Here is a 9,895-nt window from a genome sequence, read left to right as displayed (position 1 = left end):
GATGTTATTTTCATGTTTTTTTAATTGCTGTGGCACCTTTGCTATTTTCATAAATTTTACTTGTTAATAAACAGTTATAAATTTTCCTGTGATCAGTTGGCTCTTGCAATGAGCAAATACTGGTGAACTCCATAAGGGTAACAACCAGAAATTGTTTTCATATTAATGACACAGGGACCATTGTTTTTACTTGCTGACCGAATTAGGTCTACACTATCTTTTAAATAGGTGTCACAGATTGTTTTTTTTCTCTTTGAAATTGGTAGATTCTAAAGATGTGTTGAAATTATTGTGTTTTAGCAAGAAGCTGGTGACCTTTTGCCTTTTCTTTACATTTTTGGTTTAAGTTGGGTGTGAGAAGCCGGCTTGGGAATGTCCTAGCATGGCCAGAAAATTCCCTGTACAGTCTTTTCCCGGAGCGTTGGGGTTATGAAAGGTCTCTGTTGGATTCCTTTCATGCTAATTTCTTAAATGTGTTGTCATTTACGACGTAAATTTCTCTTCTAAATTTACTGTGGCGTTTCTGACTATCTGGGAGGAGACTGAGTAGTGGAACGTGTTACGTTTACACATAAACAAGAACGATCTGTCACACTACTATACTTTAAAACACAGTTTATATGTAATTCATGTCACACAGTCTCATATGGAACCTACATCCGCTTTCTTTTATATACTGTATATGATAAGATACTGTCATCCACCTTCCCTTCTGTGTGAAAGAATGAATGAGCAAATGTATTTCTAGTTGCATACCTGATGGTAGCAGACAAGCCTGTCTGCTAGAGAACAGTAGGACCAACGTCGGAACAGGTAGCCACCCTTTCTAGAAGCAAAGAGGTTTTTATTCATAGTATGGTCCTGTCTGTCCCTTGTCATGTTGGTATAGGAAGCTGCCTCTCTGGTCACTTCCGTTTGTATTTGTGAGGCACCCTCAGGAAGGGACCATGGCAGTCTGTCCGTGGAGAGCGCCTGAAGTGGTAAGATCTCCGGCTATGCGCGTCTCTGATAAGTCCGTAAGTTCAACCTAACTGAAAATTTAATCACTTTTATTTCAGGTTTAGCTCTAAAATATATAATGTTATCTTAAATTGCAACGCAGTGTATTTCGAGTGTGAAGTTCAGAATATCTTCCAGTAGTTGCTTTGTCACTACTTTGTGAGTAAAGTGGAACCACATGTTGATCAGTAACTCTAACTAAGATCATCAATCTTAAATGCGAATGTGCGTGTGATTATAACGTCTCGTCTTGACAATATTTTTCAATTTAACAACTTTTCTTTATGTTCAACCCACGTGGGGTGTACTTCGTGAGACCAGTACCACGTGCTTATACAATTGTTTGACCCATCAGGTTAATAATAAGACGATAGTAACCAGTTCGAGGTTTTTCTTTAGTAAACTGCGTTTCGATGTAATTTATTCCAATTATCAAAATTATTGTGGAGTTACACTCTTTGTGTAAACCAAGTTGACCACGTGAAGCATATGGTGTAATCATCAAAGTAGCCCTCGGCTATTCTTTTTGGGAAGATTTCACAGAGAGTTAGTATGAATTTAGTATACCAGTGTGTGGTAATTTCATGACGAACAGGATTGCGCTACAAGCGTAACTTCTTTGGGTGAAAATTGAATCGGTTGGTTGTGGTAAATTTCCTCTTGCATATGTTTCAACGTTCTTTGTGTGTTATTTTATTGAATGCAGTGATGTATGCGGTCTCCATATTTGATGTGTTCCGTAAGATTACAAACTCACATTTTCACAATCCTAAATAAGGCACCAGTTTAGTTATGAATCAAGTTTAATATGCTGAAATTTCAATGATCAATGTTAAAATAAATTTCCAAATATAAACTGATTTATTTCTTTTCATTTAAATTCTCTTATATATATATATATATATATATATATATATATATATATATATATATATATATATATATCACCGGTTGTCGTATGACTATTACAAGATTATAATTAATGTTAGTCTGGTTGGGAATTTGGTAAGCTAGACTGGATACCTGGTGAAACAGTTGGGCAGTAATGCAAGGTTAACTTCCCCAGACAGCTCACAGCTTTTAAACCGCTTTTATTGTCTATCAGCACCGCTTTCATAACGAATTAATGCAACAACATTACGCATAGCGACCCTGTTCTGTGATTCCGCTAGACTCTGGAATCCTTGTAACGTTAGATTGCGAGCGTTCTATAATCTTAATTTTTTTCCCTGCAGCGCTCAAACAACTTCTGCTTTGTTTCTGAGCATACTTTCAAATGATTCACGGCGTTGTTGAGCGGCGTTGTGTTGTTTGTCTTGTTCTTTTGTTTTCTATATTTGTGTGTTTTATATTTGTGTGTGTGTTTTTTTTTCTCGCTTGTAAATTGCACTGCTTCGATCAAAGATAAAAATTTGTTTTGCGTGTGAAAAGGTGCGTTCTAGGTTGGGTACCTTTCGTGTAACTGTCGTAATTTTTGGGGGATACATTTATTGTGATTAGTGTGTTGTGTACCGGGTATAAATTGAACTAATGCAGACACGTAATCAAGCTAAAAGTAGGCGGTCCAACAACTTAAGCAACATGGACCAAGGGGATAATTTTATTTCGAATAGTAACGCGTCGGACTGTTAAGAAAATGCATCGGGGAATACTTCAGAGGAAATGCAAAACAGGACAAACGGGCTCACATCAGAGCCAGAAATTGATTTGGCAGAACTCATGAAAGCCTTATTGCAACAAAATAAAGAAAACGCACAGAAATCTGAAAAATCGATCCGAGAGCTAGGCGAACAAATGACGCAGAAATCTGAAAAATCGATTCGAGAGCTAGGCGAACAAATGACGCAGAAATCTGAAAAATCGATCCGTGAGCTAGGCGAACAAATGACGCAGAAATCTGAAAAATCGATCCGCGAGCTAGGCGAACAAATAGACGAAAAACTAATCCAGCAGACAAATAAAGTCGACAAGTCGATGCAGAGAGTGTCCGATGATATCTCACAAAGAATAAACAATCTGGCAAGTGAAATAAAAAGTGATATTATGAAAGAATTAGGCCATACATTTGAACAAATCGATGACCGTCTGCAAGCCTTAGAACAGGGCAAGCGGAGACGCGATGTGGAATCGAAAGAGAGCGAAGAACAGCTACTTATGAATTTCCAAGCGCTGAGAGAAGAATGCAAAAGGAAACACCAGCAGGTACTGTCGAGGGTCCAGGCGGATACGCATTGTCCCGCGTCCGTTAGCAACACAGTAGCGGACAACAGTCAAGCGATTCACGCACTCGAACAGCAAGTAGAACAATTGAAGCAGACTGGGGCGGAGGACAACAGACAAATACATGAGAAGATTGCGGCATTAGCGGACATCGTAGGCACGATGAAGGTGATGGAGAGCGATAATAATACTACACCGGTAGCGGTTGCAGAGACCGAAGAAGTGCGTTTGCTTCTTAGATTTCAGAAAGGACAGTTCGAAGTGAACAGGCGGCACAAAGCTGTAACAGGCGAATTACAAGAATGCGTAGTGAATCTGGAAAGCCACATGGAGTCTGATTCCGAACTCGCCAATAGCACTAAAAATAGCCGTACGAACAGTGCAGAGAGGGACTCCGACCACGAGGGAGATTTTGACGACAGGGAAGAATCTATTTTGTGGGGCAGACATGAGAAAAATAGAAACATTCAAGGGCCTCGCCGGGAGGAAATGCGGGGATTTGATTTCAAACATTTCCTTACGGTGAGAAAGTTTGAGATATTTCGAAATTCGCGAAAAGGAATACATCCACGAGCATGGCTCGAGTAATTTGAGTTCTGTCTTCCCCCCGACTGGGCAAGTTCACATACGATAGAATATATGTGTGGCTATTTGGAAGGCGAACCGGCGATTCGCATGAGGTCGGCAGCGCGTCACTGCAACTCCACTCGGGAGTTTCGACAAGTCTTTCTGTCCGCCTATTGGTCGGAAGCGGCACAAGATAGGGTCAAGCATGGCATAATTATGCTGCCAAATTTGAACCAGTCTGGTTTCGGCAGCCCAGCACGCCTATTCGGCCACATGCTGCAGGCGAATCAATTTCTATACGACCCATACGGGCCTGCGGAACTAATTAGGATATGCATCACCAAATTGCCGATGCACTTGCGCCACGTCATTCTTGTGGGACGATGCAAAGAGGACGTGGAAACGTTTAAGACACTTCTCCAAGAGTTGGAATATAATACAGGAGAATGCCCGCCTAATCAGGCACAAAGTTATTATGGGGCACAGCAGTGCGATCGCAGTCGTGGCCGTAGTACTAATCAACGGCGTGACTGGTCGTCGCGACGAGAACGGAACAGTAATCGGGACCGGCCGTATAGAAACTGGGGTAACAGTCGCGAGCACAGGTGGAACAACGGAAATGATCGAGGACGTGGACAGGATCGTGAACGCAACAGTTACGGCAACCAGAATCGATACTACGGTGAACACGGTGGGAATAGGACTGTAGGCGGAGCACCTCATGATGTTGAAATTCGGCCGGCTAACCCTAGACATAATCCAGCAAATGGAAATGAACAAAACCCGCAATGACAAACGATCAGCGCAGAAGGCGCCCAATCGGAACAAATGAGTGACATGGCAAATGAGTACATAGGGTGTATAGAGAGGAGAATGAATTGATTAGTTAACATTTGTGACATATGCATTTTGAATAATATGTTGGTAAAAATAATGATAAAGATGTTTCTATGTGATTGATTGAAGTGATGTTTGTGGTATTTTTCCCTTGCGTAATTAGGATTTAGGTTGGTTCAAACGTGAAGATAAAAGGTTTCTTTGTGAACGAGTGAAATGTTGTTTATGGTTTTTTTGTGTAAATTGAAAAGAGTCGCTCCTGAGGGAAGCAAGATCTGTGTTGAATTAATGCAAAACTCAGGGGAATATCCGATCTGTGGGTATTATGGGTCTGGAAAACCCAGGTCCCCAGCTATTAGTAGCCTTGTTTCCGATTTTCTGCTTTCAGTGCTACTATCTATCTATTACTATTCTATATCTGTCAGTATAAACGAGGACTCTTACTATAGTATGCGTGCTGTATGAATATTTTAAGATAGGAGAACTCTGAGAAAGGAATGAGTAAGTTTGGAATCTTGAAAACAGGATGCGGAAATACGATTGTTTAACCAGTGGCTTCCCAATATACGCTAATATGTTAATATTGATGATATATGTCTTTTTTGTTCTTTATAGCTGAGTACGTTAAAGTGCTGTCTGTGGATTTCGTAAGTAGATTGATTCCCTTCAAGGTGAAAGAAGAATATTATTGTGGTAGTCAGATACGAGCAGTTTTTCAGCAAATGGAGAATGGAACAGAAATATGGATCCTTTCTGTAGTCTTGATTGATGTTGAGCCAGAGCCTGAAAAATTATTCTGCGTTAATACTTGTCCTAGAAAAGCGACGTTTATGTGTTTTGTTGATGCTGTGAGCATTACAGCTTACTGTTTTCGCTGGTGCGGGATGCACTGCAGCCTATATGTGTAGAACTGAAGAAATGTCCCTCTTGAAGGTAGAGAGAGATTAAATAATTTCGATTATGGGACCGAAGGAAAGCTTGGTTTAAGGTAATAAGGATGAAGCAAAACATTTGTCATTAAAACTACAGGAGGATTCGGATCTTTTGTGTCTGTTGTAAGTTCAATATGTTAAGATGAAACTGTTTTACAGAATACAGGAGACCACAATTTTGCCATTCATGAGAAATGAATACAGAATAACCACCACAGGCGAAATAACTGATTTTGGAAGCGAAAGGTAACTTAAAGAAGGAACGTAACTGGAGCAAAATGGGTAAGAAAATGTAATATAACCTGTATAACGAAAATATTTTTACCCTTCTTAGAGTCATCTGTGTGATTAATTCTTGTGATAACGTAATTTTAGATGAAATTGTCTTACTGTTTTATGTGTGAATATATGAGTATGATAATGTGTAATTGCGAGTCTCTTATCAGGTGTGTCAACTGGTATAAATGTTTTGGCGTGTAAATAACCATTGTTCTTTTTACTGTGTATGTTTAAGGAAAGTTTCTCCATATTTATCATGTGACAAGACATATGCGGAGAGCGTCAGGAAGAGGACGAATTAGAACAATGTTGTAGTGGTATAAACACTGTGTTGAAGTAGCATTGAAGTAGCTTGTTGGATTAACTAGTAGTGGATTGAAGTAGAATTTGGAGTAATACATGTTTATGGTTAGTTAGTTTGTAGTATAGACAACAGGTGTGCATGTGAGTGTGTAAATAACATGTGAACCCTATGCTGTCCTGACCTATACTTGCACAAGGCATAATCCTATTCATTTTAGTGAATTAATAAGTAGCATTTGATTTATTAAAACGCAAGTGAACCACATTAGTGATGTGGATTTAGATATTATATTGTCAGTTCATTTAATTTTTATACTGTCAAGTCATTTCACTTTTATTTTTTATATTGTCAAGTCATTTAACTTTTATTTTTATATTGTCGATTCATCTAACTTTTTTATTAAAAAAATTAAGTCTACTTTTGTTCTTAAAAAAATTGTGAAAGACAATACTAAGTGGTATTATGTATGACATTTTGTAATCACATAACAATTTCTGTGAATGCAGTTGAGAACGTGAAAGCGAACCGGCTAAACTCTTACGAGACAGCGGGAGCAGCGAGGAGGAGGACTAGTTGTAAACAGGAGGGTTTCCCAGCAGGATACACTGTCAACCGGGCCACTTCGGGTGCGCGGTCGACAACAAAAGAAGGGCAAACACTTTCCCTTGCACCCGGAGCTAATGGCCGGCCTTACCAGTGCGACCCTTCATGTGGGCGATGACCTGAGATGGCCGAGCGGTCCACCGCGCGGAAATCCATCTGCTGGCAACGCACCACACACACGCGACCGTGACAAGACGGCCGCAGTGAAACGACAGAAGACTAGAGATAAAGGGGCGTGGAGCCTTTTGACAGGTACTGTCTAGAGAAACTTGCAGGCGTCAACGACGACTATCAACATTTCCTGGCGGATGCCGACTGTCAAGCGACAGTAAATCATAGTTCGATGTTCGCTGGTAGCTAAGGGTGGCACAAAGAAGAGCCATTAAGTGTCATCCTTGCCCAGGAATATCAAACCGGCGAGCCAATTGAGGATAACTCAAGAATGTAACAACACAAGGGGCGTGGAGCCTTTTGACACATACTGTCCAGAGAAACTGGCAGACTTCAATGACGCCTATCAACATTTCCTGGCGGATGCCCACTGTCAAGCAACAGTAAATCATAGTTCGATGTTCGCTGGTAGCTAAGGGTGGCACAAAGAAGAGCCATTAAGTGTCATCCTTGCCAAGGAATATCAACCTGGCGTGTCAAACGAGGATACCGCACGAATTTGACAACACAAACATGGAACCAAATCGAGATGTACGTGACACAGGCCACCAAGAGAAACTTCATGAGAGGGCAGAGACGGCGGGATGGCACACAACAGATGGAAAAAAATCCCTACTGACAGCTGCGGCGACGAACCCCCCGCCCCCCCCCCACCACCACCACCCTTTATATTGTGCCTCGGAACAGTGGAACTACTGAGTGCGTCAGTGAACAGTGATTATACGGTTCTTAGTCAAATGCATATACATGTGTTTCTGTCAGAGAAACTTTGACTCGTGTGTTTTGCAGGGGTTCGATTTATTGGTGTTTATTAGACTGACTCTTGTATTTTGCAGGTGTTTTATTTATTGGTGGTTTTTTTTTTTTAGACGTTCACTATTGAACTTTCAGAGCTGTTTTATTGATCAATGTTTGTTCTTGTGTGATGTATTAGATTTGTGATATTTTGTTTCGTAAATTCATTCCTGTGGCATTGCTTCGTTTATCAGTCAGATAGCTATTCATTCTCATTGGACTGTGATCGATTAGCCTTTGCATGGGACATATTTATAGTGAGGAAATCTATAAGCGTAACAATCACATAATTCATTGTAGTTTCAGTATAATGACACGGTGATCTTTGTTTGCTAACTAACTGAAATGTAGTAGAGTGATTAAATTAGTGCCACAAAGTTACTTTAATTCCACAAATTATTAGTTTTATAAGATATTGAATTTTTATGATAACCACTTTGTAAACCATGTTTTTTTTCTCTTATCAGTTTTTAATGTTCTGGTTTATAATACTGATGTTATTTTCATGTTTTTTTAATTGCTGTGGCACCTTTGCTATTTTCATAAATTTTACTTGTTAATAAACAGTTATAAATTTTCCTGTGATCAGTTGGCTCTTGCAATGAGCAAATACTGGTGAACTCCATAAGGGTAACAACCAGAAATTGTTTTCATATTAATGACACAGGGACCATTGTTTTTACTTGCTGACCGAATTAGGTCTACACTGTCTTTTAAATAGGTGTCACAGATTGTTTTTTTCTCTTTGAAATTGGTAGATTCTAAAGATGTGTTGAAATTATTGTGTTTTAGCAAGAAGCTGGTGACCTTTTGCCTTTTCTTTACATTTTTGGTTTAAGTTGGGTGTGAGAAGCCTGCTTGGGAATGTCCTAGCATGGCCAGAAAATTCCCTGTACAGTCTTTTCCCGGTGCGTATAACGATATGTTTACGTAATGTGTATACATAAACATACAGTTATAAATGTCCCCGTTCGTAGTCTCTAATTATAACAATATGTTACTTTTGTGCTGTAACATATAGCTATAATCAGCGGTGGAAACATATTTGCGAACGCCGACCGTGTGCGGCTGTTTCTCGTTGGATCGTCTGATCAGTCGGAAGTTGCATTGCAGAGGAGAGTAAATGCCTATTCAAAATATAATTATTTTGGATAGCTCAACATGAATTTCCTAAGGGACCGTAGTTTATCATGCATTTACCAATAGAATATGGCGCGGAGAAAATATTTCGCCGCATGCAACTTCCGCCCGAACTCGACGACAGAATTCGTGACTGTGAACTCTCTATTTGGCAGAAACATATAGAAAATTAAATAATTTCATGAAGAAGTGAGACATAGATTCTATAGTAAATGAATAGTCCATACACCAGTTCCATTTAACTCTGAATTTATGGCAAGTAATAGACAAACTTACACTGCAATGACGGATTTAACATGGATGCCGTTTTGACTGGCACTTCTCTTAATGAAAACAATTCCTTTGACGTTTTCACATACACGTCGCACAATAAATCTGCTGCTAGGCACTTTTAGTATTACACATTTACTTTACACTAGAACAATATTAATTTTGACAATAATAATACGGCGGCAAGACATGCGCGTCCGACACAAGTTACAAGAGACAAGAGAAGAATGAGTAACTGTTCATCGAGAATATCTCGTACCTCTAAACAAAATGTGTAAAAAATGTTCTTCTTCTGTCCGTTTTTCGCGCCGCGGTTTTCAAAGTCAATAACTCACAGTATCTCTGACGGCGCTTCGACAATAAACAAGTTACGTCACAGGTCGTTCACCTTTTACATTTTCGCAACATTATTTGCTAACTGTAGCTGTTGCCGAGCGACTGCTCGATTAATTAATGATTTAAAATGATAAGGCAATCACATAATGTTACATTGCCTTCCATGGGAATCTTGGAAATCAAGGAGATTACCAAGATTCACATGTCGCCGTTAACATTATGGGATTGAGTACTTTACAGATTTACATTGATCAAACACAGTATTCCTGTCATTTGATTATTAGGATTACACTTATATGGTGATCTCTCATTCATAGACAAAGTCAGTTCTTAAGGTAAAGATACACAAAAAAAAATTTAAAGACTAAGACAGTAAATCTACGAAGTTTACAATTATACTCATTACAGTCTTTTTTTTTACAGAGTTCATAACGACCATCTT

Source organism: Schistocerca nitens, chromosome 6, assembly GCF_023898315.1.
Source record: "Schistocerca nitens isolate TAMUIC-IGC-003100 chromosome 6, iqSchNite1.1, whole genome shotgun sequence".
NCBI classification, from domain to species: Eukaryota; Metazoa; Arthropoda; class Insecta; order Orthoptera; family Acrididae; genus Schistocerca; species Schistocerca nitens.
This window is presented reverse-complemented; position numbering follows the sequence as displayed.